Source organism: Callorhinus ursinus, unplaced genomic scaffold (assembly GCF_003265705.2).
Source record: "Callorhinus ursinus isolate GAN/ISIS: 27379988/994484 unplaced genomic scaffold, GSC_fseal_2.0 scaffold27, whole genome shotgun sequence".
Lineage (NCBI taxonomy): Eukaryota > Metazoa > Chordata > Mammalia > Carnivora > Otariidae > Callorhinus > Callorhinus ursinus.
In genome coordinates, this window is record NW_027397089.1 from 57253 (window position 1) to 79374 (window position 22122).

Genomic DNA, 22122 nt, shown 5'->3' on the forward strand with positions numbered 1-22122 from the left:
TTCCTACTCTCTTCCCATTTCTCTGCTCCCCTAATGGCTAAACTTCCCAAGAATTCCTTGTGTTCACTGACTCAAGTCCTGACTTCTCATTATCTCATGAACTTACTCAAGCCCCAGTAAGTTCTCTCCAACACCACACAAAATCAAGAACACAGGTGATCTTATGTGAATCCAATGGTCAGTTGTCAGTCCTCATTTTACTGACCTCTCAACAACATTTGACACATAGTTGATCAATTCTTCCTTCTTAGTACACTTTGACTTCTGCAGTTTCCAGGTTTTTCCTGTTTCATGTGCTGCTCCCTCTTATTCTCCTCTGCTGAATCCTCAATCTCCAGCACCTCTTAACATGAGGGCCTGGACACTCAATTTTGGATCTCTTCTTTTTCTCTAGACACTTCACTCCCTTGGTGATTGTACCCAAGTTCTATGGATTTACATACCATTCAGATACTCATGACTTCCAGGTTTATATATCCAGCCCTGGACTATTCCCCTGCCTCCAAGCTTATTTTCCACATCTTCACCTGTATGTCTAATAGGCAACTAAACTCAATGTGCCCAAAATGAAACTCAAAACCCACTCCTTCCACAAATGTGCTCTTCCCAGTATTTTTTTTTTGTATCAGTTAATGGCAAATCTGTCCGGGTTACCTCACCCCCAAAATTTATAGCCATTCTTGAATTTTCCTTTCTTTCAACATCCCTCTTCCATGCACATTCTCCATCAGAAGATCCTGTTGATTCTCAATTTTAAAATAAATCCAGAGTGAAACCTCTTTTCATCACCTCCTCTCCCATCACCCTGGCTCCCCTCATTCAGGACATAATTACCTCTGACCTCGACTACCACAGTGGACTTCTAGCTAGTCTCCCTTTTTATAATCTCAGAACATCAGCCAGAATGGTCCTGTGCAAACTGACACTTAACATGCATTTTTCTACTCCAAACACTGCAGGACCCCCACCCCCTCATTTCACCAAATAAAACCATATCTTTGAGGAAAGCAAGATGGCAGAGGAGTAGGAGACCTAAATTTTGTCTAGTCCCAGGAATTCAGCTAGATGGGTAGTGAACCATTCTGAACACCTACAAACTCAACAGGAGATTGAAGAAAAGAATAGCAACAACTCTCTGAACAGAAAAGTGACCACTTTCTGGAAGGTAGGATGTGCAGAGAAGTGAATCCGAGGCGATATTCGGGAGGATAGACGGCGGGGGAGGGGGCCTCCGTCGGCCGCTTCTGGCAAGTGGTAGAGCCACGGAGCACAAAATCGGAACTTTTAGAAGTCGGCTCCGCTGAGGGACGTCGCTGCAGTGGCTAAGTGGGAGGTGGGAACGTTTGCTGGGACAGTGTGGTCTCAGGACCCTCAGGGTCACAGAGAGACCGGGGGTGCCTGAGTGCAGCAGAGCTCCCAGGTATTGGAGCAGGGAAGCCGGCTGCAGAGACGGAGCCAAGGCGCGGGCTCTCAGCTCAGGGTTGCCATAAACCGTGATCGGTGACAGCCGGGCCACTGCTCCTCCAGCAGGGACCCAACAAGCGGCAGATCTGGGAAGACTCCCCTTTCCCCCCGCCCCCAGGAGCGGCACAGGAACACACCACAGGAATCTGCTGGGTTTGGAGACTTGACATGGGGTCGTGAGCCAGAGATAGAAATGCTTGGTCAAAGGCCGGGTGAGCATGGAGTGTGGCTGGAGACCAGGGAGACGGGAGTGATTGACTACTTTTCTCTGGGGGTGCACTGAGGAGTGGGGCCCTGAGCTCTCAGCTCCTCTGGCATGGAGATTAGGAGGCTGCCATTTTCTTTCCCTGTCATCCAAAGGTGTACCGAAAGCTTGCAGGAAACAAATCTCCCGAGAACAAACCTGAGCAGATTACTTAGCCCGGACCTGGCAAGGGCGGGGCAATTCCACCTCCGGCAAAAACATTTGGGAACCACGGCAACAGGTCCCTCCCCCAGAAGATCAGCAAGAACAGCCAGCCAAGACCAAGTTTACCGGTCAATGAAAATGGCAGAACTCCAGCGCTAGGGGAATACTGCACATAGAATTCATGGCTTTTTTCCCCCCCATGATTCTTTAGTCTATCAAAGTTAACTTTTTTAATTTTCCTTTTTTCTTTTTCTATTTTTTTGAATTTCTCTTTTTCCCTTTTTCAACCAACATCATATCTTATAAATCCCTTTCTTAAAAATTGTTTTATTTTTCATTTTTAAAGTCATATTCTATCCCTTCATTGTAGCTAACCTTATTTTTTGTATATATATAAGTGGTTTTCTCTTTAAAATTTTGGGATACAGTTTCTTCTAACAGACCAAAATATACCCTAAATCTCTAGTGTATGGCTTTGTTCTAGTCACCTGCCTGATCACATTCTCTCCCTTTTTGTTGTTGTTGTTGTTGTTTTTCTCTTCTTTCTTTTCTCAACAAACTTCTTATCAATTCCTTTTGTAAAGTCTTTTATAATTTTCTTTTTCTTTATTTTTTATTGTTATGTTAATCACCATATATTACATCATTAGTTTTTGGTGCAGTGTTCCATGATTCATTGTTTGTTCATAACACCCAGTGCTCCATGCAGAACGTGCCCTCCTCAATACCCATCACCAGGCTAACCCATCCCCCTACCCCCTTCCCCTCTAGAACCCTCAGTTTGTTTTTCAGAGTCCATCATCTCTCATGGTTCGTCTCCCCCTCTGACATACCCCCCTTCATCTTTACAGTCATATTCCATCCCTTCATCATATTTACCCTTATTTTTGTACATATATAAGTTTTTCTTTCTTTAAAATTTTGGGAGGCAGTTTCTTCTAACAAACCAAAATACACCCAAAATCTAGTGTGTGGCTCTGATCATATTTGATCATATTCTTTTTTCTTTCTTTCTTTCCCTTTCTTTTCCCGCTAGTTTCAGGTCTCTTCTGATTTGTTTAGTGTATATTTTTCTGGGGTCATTGTTACCCTGTTAGCATTTTGATCTCACACTCATCTATTCTTTTCTGGACAAAATGACAAGATGGAAAAACTCACCTCAAAAAAGAGAACAAGAGGCAGTACTAACTGCCAGGGGCCTAATCAGTATATGGATATAAGTAAGATGTCAGAACTAGAGTTCAGAATGACGATTATAAAGATACTAGCTAGGCCTGAAAAAAGCATGGAAGTTACCAGAGAATGTCTTTCTGGAGAAATAAAAAAACTAAAATCTATCCAAGTTGAAATCAAAAAGGCTATTAATGAGATGCAATCAAAAATGGAGGCTCTAGCAGCTAGGATAAATGAGGTAGAAGAGAGAATTAGTGATATAAAAGACCAAATGTTGGAGAGTAAAGAAGCTGAGAAAAGGAGAGACAAACAGCTACTGGATCATGAGGGCAGAATTTGAGAGATAAGTGATACCATAAGATGAAACAACATTAGAATAATTGGGATCCCAGAAGAAGAAGAGAGAGAGGGGGGCAGAAGGTATATTGGAGCAAATTATAGCAGACAACTTCCCTAATTTGGGGAAGGAAACAGGCATAAAATCCAGGAGGCACAGAGAACCCCCCTAAAATCAATAAAAATAGGTCAACACCCTGAAATCTAATAGTAAAACTTACAAGTCTCAGAGACAAAGAGAAAATCCTGAAAGCAGCTCTGGACAAGAGAACTGTAACCTACTGGTAGAAACATTAGATTGGCAGCAGACCTATCCACAGAGACCTGGCAGGCCAGAAAGGACTGGCATGATATATTCAGAGCACTAAGCAAGAAAAATATGCAGCCAAGAATACTATATGCAGCTAGGTTGTCATTGAAAATAGAAGGAGAGGTAAAAAGCTTCCAGGACAAACAAAAACTAAAAGAATTTGCAAACACCAAACCAGCCCTATAAGAAATATTGAAAGGGGTCTTCTAAGCAAAGAGAGAGCCTAAAGTAACATAGACCAGAAAGGAATAGAGACAATATACTGTAACAGTCACCTTACAGGCAATACAATGGCACTAAATTCATATCTTTCAATAGTTACCCTGAATGTGAATGGGCTAAATGCCTCAATCAAAAGACACAGGCTATCAGATTGGATAAAAAAACAAGACCCATCGATATGCTGTCTGCAAGAGACTCATTTTAGTTCGAAAGACACCTCCAGATTGAAAGTGATGGGGTGGAAAACAATTTACCATGCTAATGGACATCAAAAGAAAGCTGGGTGGCAATCCTTATATCAGACAAGTTAGATTTTAAACCAAAGACTATAATAAGAGATGAGGGAGGACACTATATCATACTTAAAAGGTCTATCCAACAAGAAGATCTAATAATTGTAAATATCTATGCCCCTAACATGGGAGCAGCCAATTAATAACAAAATTAAAGAAACACATTGACAAAAACACAATAATAGTAAGGGAATTTAACACCCCCTCACTGAAATGGAGAGATCATCTAAACAAAAGATCAACAAGAAAATAAAGACTTTACATGACACACTGGACCAAATGGACTTCACAGACATTCAGAACATTCCATCCCAAAGCAACAGAATACACATTCTTCTCTAGTGCCCATGGAACATTCTCCAGAATAGATCACATCCTAGGTCACAAATCAGGTTTCAACTGGTAGCGAAAGATTGGAATCATTCCCTGCATATTTTCAGGGAATGTTTTAAAACTAGAACTCAATCACAAAAGGAAAGTTGGAAAGAACTCAAATACATGGAGGCTAAAGAGCATCCTACTAAAGAATGAATGGGTCAACCAGGAAATTAAAGAAGAATTTAAAAAATTCATGGAAACCAATGAAAATGAAAACACAACTGTCAAAATCTTTGGGATGCAGCAAAGGTGGTCCTAAGAGGAAAGTATATAGCAATACAAGCCTCTCTCAAGAAACAAGAAAGATCTCAAATACACAACCTAGCCCTACACCTAAAGGAGCTGGAGAAAGAACAGCAAAGAAAGCCTAAACCTAGCCGGAGAAGAGAAATAATAAAGATCAGAGCAGAAATCAATGAAATAGAAACCAAAAGAACAGTAGAACAGATCAACAAAACTAGGAGCTGGTTCTTTGAAAGAATTAACAAGATTGATAAACCCCTGAAAAGACTTATCAAAAAGAAAAGAGAAATGACCCAAATAAATAAAATCATGAATGAAAGAGGAGAGATCACAACCAACACCAAAGAAATACAAACAATTATAAGAACATATTATGAGCAACTCTATGCCAGCAAATTAGATAATCTGGAAGAAATGGATGCATTCCTAGAGATGTATCGGCTACCAAAACTGAACCAGGAAGAAATAGAAAACCTGAACAGACCTATCACCACTGAGGAAATTGAAGCAGTCATCAAAAATCTCCCAACAACAAGAGCCCAGGGCCAGATGGCTTCCCAGGGGAATTCTACCAAACATCTCAAGAAGAATTAATACCTATTCTTCTGAAACTATTCCAAAAAAATAGAAATGGAAGGAAAACTTCCAAACTCATTTTATGAGGCCAGCATTACCTTGATCCCAAAACCAGACAAAGACCCCATCAAAAAGGAGAACTACAGACCAATATCCCTGATGAACATGGATGCAAAAATTCTCAACAAATTACTAGCCAATAGGATCCAACAGCACATTAAAAGTATTATTCACCATGACCAAGTGGGATTTATCCCTGGGCTACAAGGTTGGTTCAACATCCACAAATCAATCAATGTGATACAATATATTAATAAAAGAAAAAACAAGAACCATATGATCCTCTCAATAGATGCAGAAAAAGCATTTGACAAAGTACAGCATCCTTTCTTGATGAAAACCCTTCAGAGTGTAGGGATAGAGGGTACATACCTCAATATCATAAAAGCCATCTATGAAAAACCCACAGCAAACATCATTCTCAATGGGGAAAAACTGAGAGCTTTTTCCCTAAGGTCAGGAACGCGGCAGGGATGTCCACTATCACCACTGCTATTCAACATAGTACTAGAAGTCCTAGCCTCAACAATCAGACAACAAAAAGAAATAAAAGGCATCCAAATCAGCAAAGAAGAAATCAAACTCTCACTCTTTGCAGATGATATGATACTTTATGTGGAAAACCCAAAACACTCCACCCAAAAACTGCTAGAACTCATACAGGAATTCAGTAAAGTGGCAGGATATAAAATCAATCCACAGAAATCAGTTGCATTTCTATATACCAACAATAAGACAGAAGAGAGAGAAACAAAGGAGTCAATCCCATTTACAATTGCCCCCAAAACCATAAGATACCTAGGAACAAATCTAACCAAAGAGTCAAAGAATCTGTACTCAGAAAACTATAGAATACTCATGAAAGAAATTGAGGAAGACACAAAGAAATGGAAAAATGTTCCATGCTCAAGGACTGTATGAACAAATATTGTGAAGATGTCAATGCTACCTAGAGCAATCTACACATTTAATGCAATCCCTATCAAAATACCATCCACTTTTTTCAAAGAAATGGAACAAATAATCCTAAAATTTGTATGGAACCAAAAAAGACCCCGAATAGCCAAAGGAATGTTGAAAAAGAAAAGCAAAGCTGGTGGCATCAGAATTCCGGACTTCAAGCACTATTTTAAAGCTATAATCATCAAGACAGTATGGTACTGGCACAAAAACAGACACATAGATCAATGGAACAGAATAGAGAGCCCAGAAATGGACCCTCAACTCATGGTCAACTGATCTTTGACCAAGCAGGAATGAATGTCCAAAGGAAAAAAGACAGTCTATTCAAAAAATGGTGTTGGGAAAATTGGACAGCCACATGCAGAAGAATTAAACTGGACCATTTCCTTACACCACACACAAAAATAGATTCCAAATGGCTGAAAGACCTAAATATGAAACAGGAATCCATCAAAATCCTTGAGAACACAGGTAGCAACCTCTTCGACCTCAGCCACAGCAACTTCTTCCTAGAAACATCGCCAAAGGCAAGGGAAGCAAGGGCAAAAATGAACTATTGGGACTTTGTCAAGATAAAAAGCTTTTGCACAGCAAAGGAAACAGTCAACAAAACCAAAAGACAACTGACAGAATGGGAGCAGATATTTGCAAATGACATATCAGATAAAGGGCTAGTATCCAAAATCTATAAAGAACTTATCAAACTCAACACCCAAAGAACAAATGATCCGATCAAGAAATGCACAGAAGACATGAACAGACATTTCTGCAAAGAAGACATCCTAATGGCCAACAGACACATGAAAAAGTGTTCCACATCACTTGGCATCAGGGAAATCCAAATCAAAACCTCAATGAGATACCACCTCACACCAATCAGAATGGCTAGAATTAACAAGTCAGGAAACTACAGATGTTGGTGAGGATGTGGAGAAAGGGGAATCCTCCTACACTGTTGGTGGGAATACAAGCTCGTGCAGCCACTCTGGAAAAGAGTATGGAGGTTCCTCAAAAAGTTGAAAATAGAGATACCCTATGACCCAGCAATTACACTACTGGGTATTTACCCCAAAGATACAAATGTAGTGATTTGAAGGGGTACGTGCACCCCAATATTTATAGCAGCAATGTCCACAATAGGCAAACTACGGAAAGAGCCAAGATGTCCATCAACAGACAGATGGATAAAGAAGCTGTGGTATATATATATACAATGGAATATTATGCAGCCATCAAAAAAAAACAAAACAAAAAAACGAAATCTTACCATTTGCAACGATGTGGTTGGAATTAGAGGGTATTATGCTAAGTGAAATAAGTCAATTAGAGAAAGACAAGTATCATATGATCTCACCAATATGAGGAATTCTTAATCTCAGGAAACAAACTGAGGTTTGCTGGAATGGTGGTGGGTGGGAGGGTTGGGGTGGCTGGGTGATGGACATTGGAGAAGGTATGTGCTAATGTGAGCACTGTGAATTGTGTAAAACTGATGAATCACAGACCTGTATCTCTGAAACAAATAATACATTATGTTAAAAAAAAAAAGAAGATAGTAGGAAGGGAAAAATGAAGGAGGGGAAATAGGAGAGGGAGACAAACCATGAGAGACTATGGACTCTGAGAAACAGAGTTTTAGAGGGGAGGAGGTTGGGGGGATGGGTTAGCCTGGTGATGGGTATTAAGGAGGGAACATATTGAATGGAGCACTGGGGGTTATACGGAAACAATGAATCATGGAACACTACATCAAAAACTAATGATATACTGTATGGTGACATAAGATAATAAAATGCAATGTAAAAAATTAAAAAATTAAAAAACCAAAACCAAGCAAACAAAAAAACAAAAAGCCAATGTCTTTAATATGGTCTACAAGGCTGTCCTCCGTCAGCTCCAACCCTGATTTCACCTATTTCCTGCTTGCCCTCACTCTCTGCTCCTGCCTCAGAGGCCTCCCTGCTGTCACTGTTCCTCACCAGACAATCCTACCTCAGAGCTTCTGCATTTGCTCCTTCTGCTCCCTGGTATACTCTCTCCTCAGGTATCCACAGAATGTGCTCTTTCACCTCATAAAAACTTGCATTTTAATGACATTTTGCAAATAGTTAATATCTACTTCCACATGCTATAATTATTTTTCCTCCAAAATGACCTTTTTCAGGGTTGTGATTAGACTTTAGCCTTAGTGAGTCAGAGCCTATACATATGTAAGGGATTTAAAATATGGACAGTTTGCATGTGTTTTAAACAGATGTCCAAAAAGATAGTTACATAATATAATTCTTTGGCACGATCAATATTTTATACTATTAAACTAAATATTTTAATTTCAAAATAAATTAGAAGGCTTTTAAATTTTTTCTAAGTCATTTATACTTTTATGCAATTGCTAATTCTTTCTCCAGATATCAATACCTCACCTCATTCAGGTCTTTGCCCAAAAACCACCTTCACATGGACACCTTCCTTGAATAAATTACAAACCTCATCTCACAGCACTCCTTCCCTCTATTCTTTTCTGTTTTATTTTTCTCCATAGTTTTTACCACCATCTAATGTATATTTTTACTTAATCTGTTTAATACATTTAATTTTGTCTGTCTTTAGTACTAGAATTTAAATTCAATTAAGGCAGGTATCTCTATGTGTTTTGTTCACTACTGAGTCCCAGTGACTAGAAAGGAGTCTGGCACATGCTAGATGCTCAATAAATATTGAATAAATGATTTAATGAATAATTTGCCATGCCCAAAAATAAAGATTACATTAAATAATAATGGCAATAATAATAATAAACAAGCTTTAGTATTAAAGCTATATTAAGAGATTTAATTCAGTATAATATAGCATGCACTGAGTTAGACACACTATAGTAAAACTGGGGAAATATTGATGGTTAAGAAAAGTTCCCACCACTTGAAACTTCTAGTCCAGATTCATCCTCGATTATTATAAGGGGAAAATGCTGTACCAGCTTAATGGTTCTGTTTGATTTCACCAGCTCAATTGACTGGTAGTAAAAAATAGTCAAAAGTCCTAGATCTTTTTCACTATAATGTTAATAACTACAGATGAAACTGACTTTACAGTTATTAGAAAGTGGAGGAGGGACAGTAAAGTATCTTCCAGACTGAGAAGATACTTTAAGACCCAAAATCAAAGCGAGCAACTCCAGTACATTGACAGAGTCAGTCAGGGTAACTTACTGAAGGTAGCCGGGGGCAGGAACCAGGCAATCCAAGTGTTGTGCAGCTATCCTCAGCCCAGTCTGGACCTTAATCCATAGTTTTCATAGAGCAAGGGGAATTGTGGTGAGATCAAAGGGTAGTTATCTAAAATGGGAACTTCTGTGCACAGGACATCTCTACTGGTTATCTAAAGTGGTGCCACCTGTGTGCCTCTTTAGAGACGATCAGAACAAGCCTTTCCACATTCTGGTCAAGGCATACATTAACCTCCAAGGGGCCTGAAACACGTCATGTTTTAAGGAGGTCATTGCGTGGGCATGAACAAGATGGAGGGCCAAAGATGGAGTCAGTTTTGTTAGCACTCCCACAACAGTGGTGCTTAAAGTCAAGATGACAATAAAATGCCAATATACTGCATTTATGTTTGTTGCCTTGCCATGAGGTGTTTTTTTCTTTTTTAATTTTCATGAAGAATTAGGTAACTCAATGATTATTATATGAAAGCTACAAACCACATTTGCTTGATTCTTGTGCCCTTAAACTTCTCAAGCCACTCCTTTAAAGATTTCACTGCATGTTATTCTTTTTTACCTTCTTAAAATTTCAAAGTATCCATGATCAATATCACTATAAGAGAAAAGTTTTAAAAAGAATTACAACTACTGACTTAGCAAATGTTAAAGAGGGTTCTTAAAAAAAATTAATTTTTCCGGGAGGCAGACTCAGTTTTGTTCTGGAATTTTTTACTAGGTAGCTTGTTTTTACAAGGAAATTAAACACTTTAACTCTTTTGTAACAGTATATCAATCAGATAAAGCCATCTAATAATAGTAAAACATAGGCTGCATAACAACTGTACAACATAACAAGTGTAAAAGCACATCCATCAAAAAGAACAGTAGTCAAATGTTTCCTTCTTGATTTAAAAGAATGTGGCTTAAGTGTCTGTACACCAATGATACCCTGTCAGAGGAAAAGTCAACAGTTGAAAGAACAATAGCATCAGTATGGGCAAGACAGTTTATTGTTTTTAAAGAACATTTGTACCAGAAGCAAATACAGAAAATGTTAAATAATATTTATTTGGATTATGGGACAAGAAGTTCCTTACTTTCATATATATTAAGATCTGAAATTATATTGGAAAGTTGAATGTCTGGAAATTGGAAGATTTTTATTATATGGGAAGTTTCACACCAAGAAAAATAAAAATACAATTAAATTCTTGAATAAATATTACTTAGCCTGATATAATTATTTAACTTGATGAAATTATTTAACATATATAATACTTAACATTAGATATAGATAATATTTTTTCATGATAAATTACCACCTCCTATTTAACATCTCAAAATTGTTTATCATAGTAGTTGTAGGTAGAAGAAACTGGTAATATTAAAACAGATTTTCAGATAGTGATTTTATAATAGAGTAAAGAAATTTTGTCAGTGTTCTGAGCAGTATATCATAGTGGCATTGATACTAACAGCTATATTGTCAACTTTCCTGAATAAAATTTTAAGAATTTGAACACTGGCCTTCTCTTGATAGGGTCTGTGGTAAGCCATATTCCTGACAGAAGTTTTATCTATGTATTCTCTCTGCATTACTATCACTGAAATGGCTTCTTGTGCTCAATCTAAAGCCATATTTTAAACATCACTCTATCATTTGTCTTGCACAATTATGCTACGGTTCTATCAATTCCTTCTTTCAAGCTTTCTTCTACATTTTAACATTCTCTGATGTATTTTCATTCTCACTGCGTCTTCTTAGTTACGTATTGTTCTCTACCCACTTCAGTTAGGGTTTCATTCTATAAACTGTTCTCTAAACAGTCACCACATAATGGCTTCATCACCACACTTATTTGCTTGATTCAATCCAGATGGCTCCTCATGGACTATTCTGCCTCTTTCAATTCCACTGATTAACTTTTTAAACTATCTCCATCTCAGTCTCTCCCTTTCTATTGCTTCTGAATATGGATGTTTTCTGGAGACTTTTTCCCCCAATATGTTCTCTGCCATCTCATACTCTCCCGCATTTTGAAATGATGGTGTTATGGGCTGAATTGTGTCCCCTCAAAAATTCGTATGTTGAAGTCCTAACCCACAGTACCTCAAAATGTAACCATATTTGGAAATCGGGTCTTGAAAGAGGTAATTAAAATAAAATTTCATTGAAGTGGACCCTAACTACTGGTGTTCTTATAAGAAGAGGAAATTTGAACACAGACTCATACACAGGAAAGATGGTCAAAAGATAATGGGGAGAAGATGAATGACCATTGCAAGCCAAGGAAAGAGGCCCATACAGCTTCTTCTTTCACAGCCCTTGGAAGCCACCCACTTGCTGACACCTCGATCTTGGATTTCTAGCCTCCAGAACTGTGAGAAAATTGACCTTTCATGTTTAGCCATCCAATCTTTGATACATTGCTGTAACAGCCCTTAACAAACTAATACAAATGACCTCTCAGCCATCGCAGGTCTACCTCTAACCCCATGAGTCTTGGATCAGCCTTCACAAATGTCTACTGAACATTTCCATCTTTGTGTTTTACAAGAAGCTAAAATAAACATGTCAAGCACTAAATAATCATCTGCACCAAACCTGCTCCTCTTCTCTACTTCTCAGTGGGTTTTCAATACTCAACAATTTAAGCTTAAAATTTCAGAATTATTTTGCAGATACAGTCTTAATTGTGATTTTAAAATTGAATGATTTTAAACTTGATGTTAAAATCTTGCCATTTGTGAGAAGATGGATGGAATTTAAGGACATTATGCTAAGTGAAATAAGTCAGAGAAAGACAAATATCGTATAATCTTACTTGTATGTGGAATCTAAAAAAAAAACAGGAAAAAAAACGAACAAAACACAACAATAACAAAGCAAGCTCATAGATACAGAGAACAGATTGGTGGTTGCTAAAGGTAGGGCATGGGGTAGGTGAAATTGGTGAAGAAGGTCAAAAGGTACAAATTCCAGTTATAAAATAAATAAGTCCTGTACTATATGGTGACTATAGTTAACAATACTGAATTGCATATTTGAAAGTTGCTGAGAGAATAGATCTTAAAAATCCTCATCACAAGAAGAAAAAAATTTTAGCTATGTATGGGGACATATGTTAACTAGACTTACTGTGGTGATTATTTCACAACATATACAAATATCAACTCATTATGTTGTACACCCGAAACTAATATAATGTTATATATCAACTATATGTCAATAAATAAATAATAAATAATGAAAACCTTAAAGTATAACCAAAGAATATCTAAAAAAAATTCTGACAGTCAAAAAATGACCCCAAAGACTTGTGCCAAAAAATAAAGGATACCATGTATAAAATATAAACAGATTCACTTTTTAATGTAACATATCATTTACTTTAAAAATAAACTGAATGAGGCATTATGTAGTGATGTTAACCAGAAACAGTGATTTATTTCATTATTGATGAAACATTTATACCCTATTAAACCTACTAACACTTGCCAGGCTAGGAAAAAATAAAAGCTAAACCTGAGGGGATGAGAATTACAGAAGTTTAAAAAATGTTTTCAGAAGAATTTTACATCATTCAGTGGAAGTAAATTAGTGTGTTCCATTATTTATTGATATAACATACATGAATAAATACATAAACAGATGCATAATTTAGAGAATCATTATAAATCAAAAACCCATGTAACTGCCAACTAGGTCAAGAGATAGAAAGTTTTCCAAAATCCCAGAATCCCCCACCTGCTTGCTTTTCGATCATAATTCCTTCCTTTTTGTATAGAGATATTGACTGTTCCGGCATTTGTAATCATCATTTCTTTATTTGCTTTGTAGGTTTCCCACCTATCTATGAATCCGTAAACAATAGGGCAGTTCTTTTCCACTTTATATGAGTGGAAGCATTCTATGTTTTGTTATTTTGTTTTGCTTCTCTCACTCGTATTATGTTTGTGAGAATCATCCACGTCTTATTTGATGTTCTGCATTTGTGTTTTAGTGTGTCTGTGTAGAGATGACTTTTAATTTATCCTGGTTTAGATTCTCAAGACATTGTGTGTATATATATAGAGGGGTGTCTTTCATCAGTTCTAGCTATGTCTTAGCCTTTATTTCATCAAACATACCTCTCCCCATATTTTCTCTCCTGACATTCCAATCAGATACATGTGAGAACTTCTTACTCCATCCTACAAGATTCTTGCTACTCCATTTATATTTTCCATCTATTTTTCTACCCAGGCTGCATTTTAGAAAATTTATTTTAACTTATATTACAGTTTACCAACTTTTTGTTCATCAGTGTCTAACACGCTATTAAACCCATCCATGACACACTTTTAATTATAATTATTGTAATTTTCCTGTTCAGAAGTTCCACTTGATTCTTTTTCAGATCTCCTCAGTCATACTTATAGTTTCCTGCACCCTGAAAATATTTTCAAATTTGTTTTTATCTCAGATCTTATGTTTCACTATTCTCATAATTAGACTTTTAGCTGGCCTCCTTCTGTTCTGATATGACCCTGAATCTTCTCTCTCATGTTGTCTTCTTTTCTTGTAGCTTTATTTGGACTGTGCACTGCTTATTGTCTTTAAAAATTTATTTACATCATTTGACTGATAGAATAAGTGTATACTCCTTCAGTGAAAATGTCAGTTTTCTTCTTCCAGGTACCCAAATACTACCAGTGGAACTACTTTCAATAACAAATCTGATGTTTTTTGGAAACATGTAATATAAATTTGGTCTACAACTCTACTATGACTTCAGAGTTACAGTGTCTCAGATTCTTTTATCACCACCTAGTTATGGCTCAGCCATATTTTTGGAGGGAAGGGGCTGTAAAAGTGAGGTGAGTGGGGTCTGGTTTACCTTTATTCTGAGTTTACTTCTTTGGGTTACAGCTTTATTTGAGGAGTGAATCTTTAATTAGACTCCCCATGTTTGGTAGATCCTCATTTATGTCTTCAGTTCCACATACTACGTAAGTCCTTCAAAACCTCATCCCAATTTTATTGGAATCAACAAATGCATTCAAAGCAATTGGTTATTTACATAGGTATTTATTGCTTTAGAAATACACTGGAATTTTAGTTATCTCCCATAGATGCTGCTCAACGCCACCCAGAACTGAAGAACACATTCCCCCATTTGCTGGGAAGGTTGTCAACTTGTCTTACAGTCCTTTCCTACAGATGCCTCTGCGGAAAGTGTTGTCGTGCCCAAGTTCACTTTGCCCTTTCCATATATCCCACATCCAGTGTGATCTATGGTCTACGTAGGTATAAAGTCCTGGGTCCCTCACCTCAACTTAGACAACACTGAAGGGCTATAGCAGCTTCAAAGTTCTCCATGAGGTTAACAAAGGTCTGATCACATTTGTGGCACCACCCAACTTCTCCTTTTGCCCCATCCTGCCCCATTCTTTTCTATCCCCCCAACCTATGTATGGATCTAAGAAGCACTTTTTGATAAACTTCCTGCACACTGATTTCTGTATCAGAGTCAGATTGCCAAACTGTGACTCCTTTTTGCAATTGATTTTTTTCTTTTTTTCCCTTTCTTTTTAATTTAAATTCAATTAGCCAAAGCATAGTACATCATTGATTATCTTAATTACATTCTGGTGAGAGAATAAACTTGTATGATTTCAGCCCTTTAAAATTAAATGATTAAATTAATGACTTGTGAACCAGCTATGGTAAGTTTCTATAAATGTTTCTTGTGTGGTTGAAAAAGAAACACATATGATAAAGATACTGGTTGCAATATTCTTTTTATCTCCATCATGTCAAAATTGTTCATTGTGCTATTCAAACCTCTGTCCTCACCAATTTGTTCTTCTGTCTAGTTGCTCTATCAAGAGAAAGGTATATTAAAATTTGTCACTCTTATATGTCAAATTATTCTTTGCAGTTTTGCTAACTTTTGCTTTATGTATTTGAGATTATGTGATCATATAAATTCAAATGCATATTTTGCATATATATTTAAAAGTTACATCTTCATAATGAATTAAACATTTTGCATTATGAAGTGATCCTCTTTACTTCTAGCAATGATATCTGCCTTAATGTCTAGTTTGTCTACTACTAGTATAGCTGTCTTGGCTTCATTTTGGTTACTATTTGTGTGTGTCTGTATTTCTATTATTTTATGTTCAACATTTATGTATTTTTAAAACTTAGTTGTATCTCATAGTTTACAGATGGATTTTTATTTTTTATCAAATCTGAAAATCTTTTTTTAATTGGATCATTAAGTTTATTTACATTTAATGTAAAAACTGATATAATTGATTTTATACCTATGGTATATTTTTTTATCTGTCCCATTTTTTCTCTGTTTCTATTTCACTCATTTCTTCCCTTCATTTGGATTGAAAAATATTTTATAATTTCTTTTTTCCCCTCAACTACTTTAGAATTTATACACTCTGTACTTACTCTTTTAGTGGTTACTCTAGAAATGACAATACATATATATTTATCAAAATCTAAATGTGTTTGCCCTCTTCTTGCTAATTAAAGGACTTTAAAAAACATTTTTTATTTAATCAATAGTTTGAATGATTTTGTTTTTAATAATATTCATGATGTGAATTTGGATTGTAGCTCCCGAAGGGTGAACTTATGGGCAATCTCAGGACCATGCTGTCCCCGTGGGAGAGGGTGGGGCAGTTCTACTCCTGCTTCTCACACTGAGATGTATCCCTTCAGTGCCCCTGCCTAAAGGAAACAGCTGTGTATTTGACTCCCAAGCATGAGGTGTGTTGGGATAGGTCCTATGTCCTCCAATCCACTCAAAGCTGAGGAGACGGAAGCTCAGGTTCACGAGGATCAGCAAATGCTCACAGCAGGGGACAAAAGGTAGCTTTGATGCTCTGCTTTATTTTTTTTTAATTTTTTTATTGTTATGTTAATCACCATATATTACATCATTAGTTTTTGATGCAGTGTTCCATGATTCATTGTTTGTTCATAACACCCAGTGCACCATGCAAAACGTGCCCTCCTCAATACCCATCACCAGGTTAACCCATCCCCCCACCCCCCTACCCTCTAGAACCCTCAGTTTTTCAGAGTCCATCACCTCTCATGGTTCGTCTCCCCCTCTGACATACTCCCCTTTTCTTCCTCTCCTGTTATCTTCTTCTTTTCCTTTTTTCTTAAAATATGTTGCGTTATTTGTTTCAGAAGTACAGATCTGTGATTCAACAGTCTTGCACAATTCACAGCGCTCACCGTAGCACATACCCTCCCCAATGTCTATCACCCAGCCATCCCATCCCTCCCACCCCCAACCACTCCAATAACACTCAGTTTTTTTCCTGAGATTAAAAATTCCTCATATCAGTGAGGTCATGTGATACATGTCTTTCTCTGATTGACTTATTTCACTCAGCATAACACCCTCCAGTTCCATCCACGTCGTTGCAAATGGCAAGATCTCATTCCTTTTGATGGCTGCATAATATTCCATTGTGTATATATACCACATCTTCTTTATCCATTCATCTGTCGATGGGCATCTTGGCTCTTTCCACAGTTTGGCTATTGTGGACATTGCTGCTATAAACATTGGGGTACATGTACCCCTTCGGGTCCCTACATTTGTATCTTTGTGGTAAATACCCAGTAGTGCAATTGCTGGATCGAACGGTAGCTCTAATTTCAACTGTTTGAGGAACCTCCATACTGTTTTCCAGAGGGGTTGCACCAGCTTGCATTCCCACCAACAGTGTAGGAGGGTTCCCCTTTCTCCACATCCCCGCCAACATCTGTCGTTCCCTGACTTGTTAATTTTAGCCATTCTGACGGGTGTGAGGTGGTATCTCATTGAGGTTTTGATTTGGATTTCCCTGATGCCGAGTGATGTTGAGCACTTTTTCATGTGCCTGTTGGCCATTTGGATGTCTTCTTTGGAGAAATGTCTGTTCATGTCTTCTGCCCATTTCTTGATTGGATTATTTGTTCTTTGGGTGTTGAGTTTGATAAGTTCTTTATAGATTTTGGATACTAGCCCTTTATCTGATATGTCGTTTGCAAATATTTTCTCCCATTCTGTCGGTTGTCTTTTGGTTTTGTGGACTGTTTCTTTTGCTGTGCAAAAGCTTTTTATCTTGATGAAATCCCAATAGTTCATTTTTGCCCTGGCTTCCCGTGCCTTTGGCGATGTTTCTAGGAAGAAGTTGCTGCGGCTAAGGTCGAAAAGGTTGCTACCTGTGTTCTCCTTTAGGATTTGGATGGACTCCTGTCTCACGTTTAGGTCTTTCAACCATTTGGAGTCTATTCTTGTGTGTGGTGTAAGGAAATGGTCCAGTTTCATTCTTCTGCATGTGGCTGTCCAATTTTCCCAACACCATTTGTTGAAGAGACTGTCTTTTTGCCATTGGACATTCTTTCCTGCTTTGTCAAAAATAAGTTGACCATAGAGTTGAGGGTCCATTTCTGGGCTCTCGATTCTGTTCCATTGATCTATGCGTCTGTTTTTGTGCCAGTACCATACTGTCTTGATGATGACAGCTTTGTAATAGAGCTGGAAGTCCGGAATTGTGATGCCGCCAGCTTTGCTTTTCTTTTTCAGTATTCCTCTGGCTATTCGGGGTCTCTTCTGGTTCCATACAAATTTTAGGATTATTTGTTCCATTTCTTTGAAAAAAGTGGATGGTATTTTGATGGGGATTGCATTGAATGTGTAGATTGCTCTAGGTAGCATTGACATCTTCACAATGTTGATTCTCCCAATCCATGAGCATGGAACGTTTTTCCATTTCTTTGTGTCTTCTTCAATTTCTTTCATGAGTATTTTATAGTTTTCTGAGTACAGATCCTTTGCCTCTTTGGTTAGATTTATTCCTAGGTATCTAATGGTTTTGGGTGCAATTGTAAATGGGATAGACTCCTTGATTTGTCTCTCTTCTGTCTTGTTGTTGGTGTATAGGAATGCCACTGATTTCTGTGCATTGATTTTATATCCTGCTACTTTACTGAATTCCTGTATGAGTTCTAGCAGTTTTGGGGTGGAGTCTTTTGGGTTTTCCACGTACAGTATCATATCATCTGCAAAGAGTGAGAGTTTGACTTCCTCTTTGCCGATTTGGATGCCTTTGATTTCTTTTTGTTGTCTGATTGCTGTGGCTAGGACTTCTAATACTATGTTGAATAGCAGTGGTGAGAGTGGACATCCCTGCCGCGTTCCTGACCTTAGGGGAAAGGCTCTCAGCCTTTCCCCATTGAGAATGATACTCGCTGTGGGTTTTTCATAGATGGCTTTTATGATATTGAGGTATGTACCCTCTATCCCTATACTCTGAAGAGTTTTGATCAAGAAAGGATGTTGTACTTTGTCAAATGCTTTTTCTGCATCTATTGAGAGGATCATATGATTCTTGTTCTTTCTTTTGTTAATGTATTGTATCACGTTGATTGATTTGCGGATGTTGAACCAGCCTTGCAGCCCAGGAATAAATCCCACTTGGTCATGGTGAATAATCCTTTTAATGTACTGTTGGATCCTATTGGCTAGTATTTTGGTGAGAATTTTTGCATCCATGTTCATCAAGGATATTGGTCTGTAATTCTCTTTTTTGATGGGGTCTTTGTCTGGTTTTGGGACCAAGGTAATGCTCGCCTCATAAAATGAGTTTGGAAGTTTCCCTTCCATTTCTATTTTTTGGAACAGTTTCAGGAGAATAGGTATTAATTCTTCTTGAAATGTCTGATAGAATTCCCCCGGGAAGCCGTCTGGCCCTGGGCTTCTGTTTCTTGGGAGATTTTTGATGACTGTTTCAATTTCCTTAGTGGTTATAGGTCTGTTCAGGTTTTCTATTTCTTCCTGGTTCAATTTTGGTAGTTGATACATCTCTAGGAATGCACCCATTTCTTCCAGGTTCTCAAATTTGCTGGCATAGAGTTGCTCATAATATGTTCTTATAATTGTTTGTATTTCTTTGGTGTTGGTTGTGATCTCTCCTCTTTCATTCATGATTTTGTTGATTTGGGTCATTTCTCTTTTCTTTTTGATCAGTCTGGCCAGGGGTTTATCAATCTTGTTAATTCTTTCAAAGAACCAGCTCCTAGTTTCGTTGATCTGTTCTACTGTTCTTTTGGTTTCTAGTTCATTGATTTCTGCTCTGATCTTTATGATTTCTCTTCTCCTGCTGGGTTTAGGCTTTATTTGCTGTTCTTTCTCCAGCTCCTTTAGGTGTAGGGTTAGGTTGTGTATTTGAGACCTTTCTTGTTTCTTGAGAAAGGCTTGTATTGCTATATACTTTCCTCTCAGGACCGCCTTTGCTGTATCCCAAAGATTTTGAACAGTTTTGTTTTCATTTTCATTGGTTTCCATGAATTTTTTTAATTCTTCTTTAATTTCTTGGTTGACCCATTCATTCTTTAGTAGGATGCTCTTTAGCCTCCATGTATTTGAGTTCTTTCCGACTTTCCTCTCGTGGTTGAGTTCTAGTTTCAAAGCATTGTGGTCTGAAAATATGCAGGGAATGATCCCAATCTTTTGGTACCGATTGAGACCTGATTTGTGACCTAGGATGTGATCAATTCTGGAGAATGTTCCATGGGCACTAGAGAAGAATGTGTATTCCGTTGCTTTGGGATGGAATGTTCTGAATATGTCTGTGAAGTCCATTTGGTCCAGTGTGTCATTTAAAGTCTTTATTTCCTTGTTGATCTTTTGCTTAGATGATCTGTCCATTTCAGTCAGGGGGGTGTTCAAGTCCCCCACTATTATTGTATTGTTGTCAATGTGTTTCTTTGCTTTTGTTATTAATTGCCTTATATAATTGGCTGCTCCCATGTTCGGGGCATAGATATTTACAATTGTTAGATCTTCTTGTTGGATAGACCCTTTAAGTAGGATATAGTGTCCTTCCTCATCTCTTATTACAGTCTTTGTTTTAAAATCTAGTTTGTCTGATATAAGGATTGCCACCCCAGCTTTCTTTTGGTGTCCATTAGCATGGTAAATGGTTTTCCACCCCCTCACTTTCAATCTGGGGGTGTCTTTGCGTCTAAAATGAGTCTCTTGCAGACAGCATATTGATGGGTCTTGTTTTTTAATCCAATCTGATAGCCTGTGTCTTTTGATTGGGGCATTGAGCCCATTTACATTCAGGGTAACTATTGAAAGGTATGAATTTAGTGCCATTGTATTACCTGTAAGGTGACTGTTAACTGTCTGTTGTCTGTGTTCGTTTCTGCTCTTTGCTGCTTTTAGGTTCTCTCTTTGCTTAGAGGACCCCTCTCAATATATCTTGGAGGGCTGGTTTCGTGTTTGCAAATTCCTTTAGTTTTTGTTTGTTCTGGAAGCTTTTTATCTCTCCTTCTATTTTCAGTGATAGCCTAGCTGGATATAGTATTCTTGGCTGCATATTTTTCTCGTTTAGTGCTCTGAAGATATCTTGCCAGTCCTTTCTGGCCTGCCACGTCTCTGTGGATAGGTCTGTTGCCAATCTAATGTTTCTACCATTGTAGGTTACATATCTCTTCTCCCGAGCTGCTTTCAGGATTTTCTCTTTGTCTCTGAGACTCGTAAGTTTTACTATTAGATGTCGGGGTGTTGACCTATTTTTATTGATTTTGAGAGGGGTTCTCTGTGCCTCCTGGATTTTAATGCCTGTTTCCTTCCTCACATTAGGGAAGTTTTCTGCTATAATTTGCTCCAATATACCTTCTGCCCCCCTCTCTCTCTCTTCTTCTTCTTCTGGGATCCCAATTATTCTAATGTTGTTTCGTCTTATCGTATCACTTATCTCTCGAATTCTGCCCTCGTGATCCTGTAGTTGTTTCTCTCTCTTTTTCTCAGCCTCTTTATTTTCCATCATTTGGTCTTCTATATCGCTGATTCTCTCTTCTGCCTCATTTATCCTAGCAGTTAGTGCCCCCATTTTTGATTGCACCTCATCAATAGCCTTTTTGATTTCGATTTGGTTAGATTTTAGTTCTTTTATTTCTCCAGAAAGGGTTTCTCTAATAACTTCCACGCTTTTTTCAAGCCCAGCTAGTATCTTTAAAGTCATGATTCTGAACTCTAGGTCCGACATCATACTAATGTCTGTATTGAGTAGGTCCCTGGCTGATGGTAGTACCTCTTGTTCTTTTTGCTGAGGTGATTTCTTTCGTCTTGTCATTTTGTCCAGAGGAGAATAGATGAATGAGAGAACGAAATGCTAACAGGTTTACAACGTCCCCAGCAAATATACTGTATACAAATCAGAAAAGACCTGAAACCAGGGGAAAAGAAAGGGAAAGAAAGAAAAAAGAAAGAGAAAAAAGAAAAAAAAAGATAAAAACAAAAACAAAACAATACAAAAATAGCAGAATATGATCAAATATGATCAGGCTAGTGCATAGATCAGTGCCACACACTAGATTTTGGGCGTATTTTGGTCTGTTAGAAAAAAGTGCCTCCTAAAATTTTAAAGGAAGAAAGACATATATGTACAAAATAAGGGTTGATACAATGAA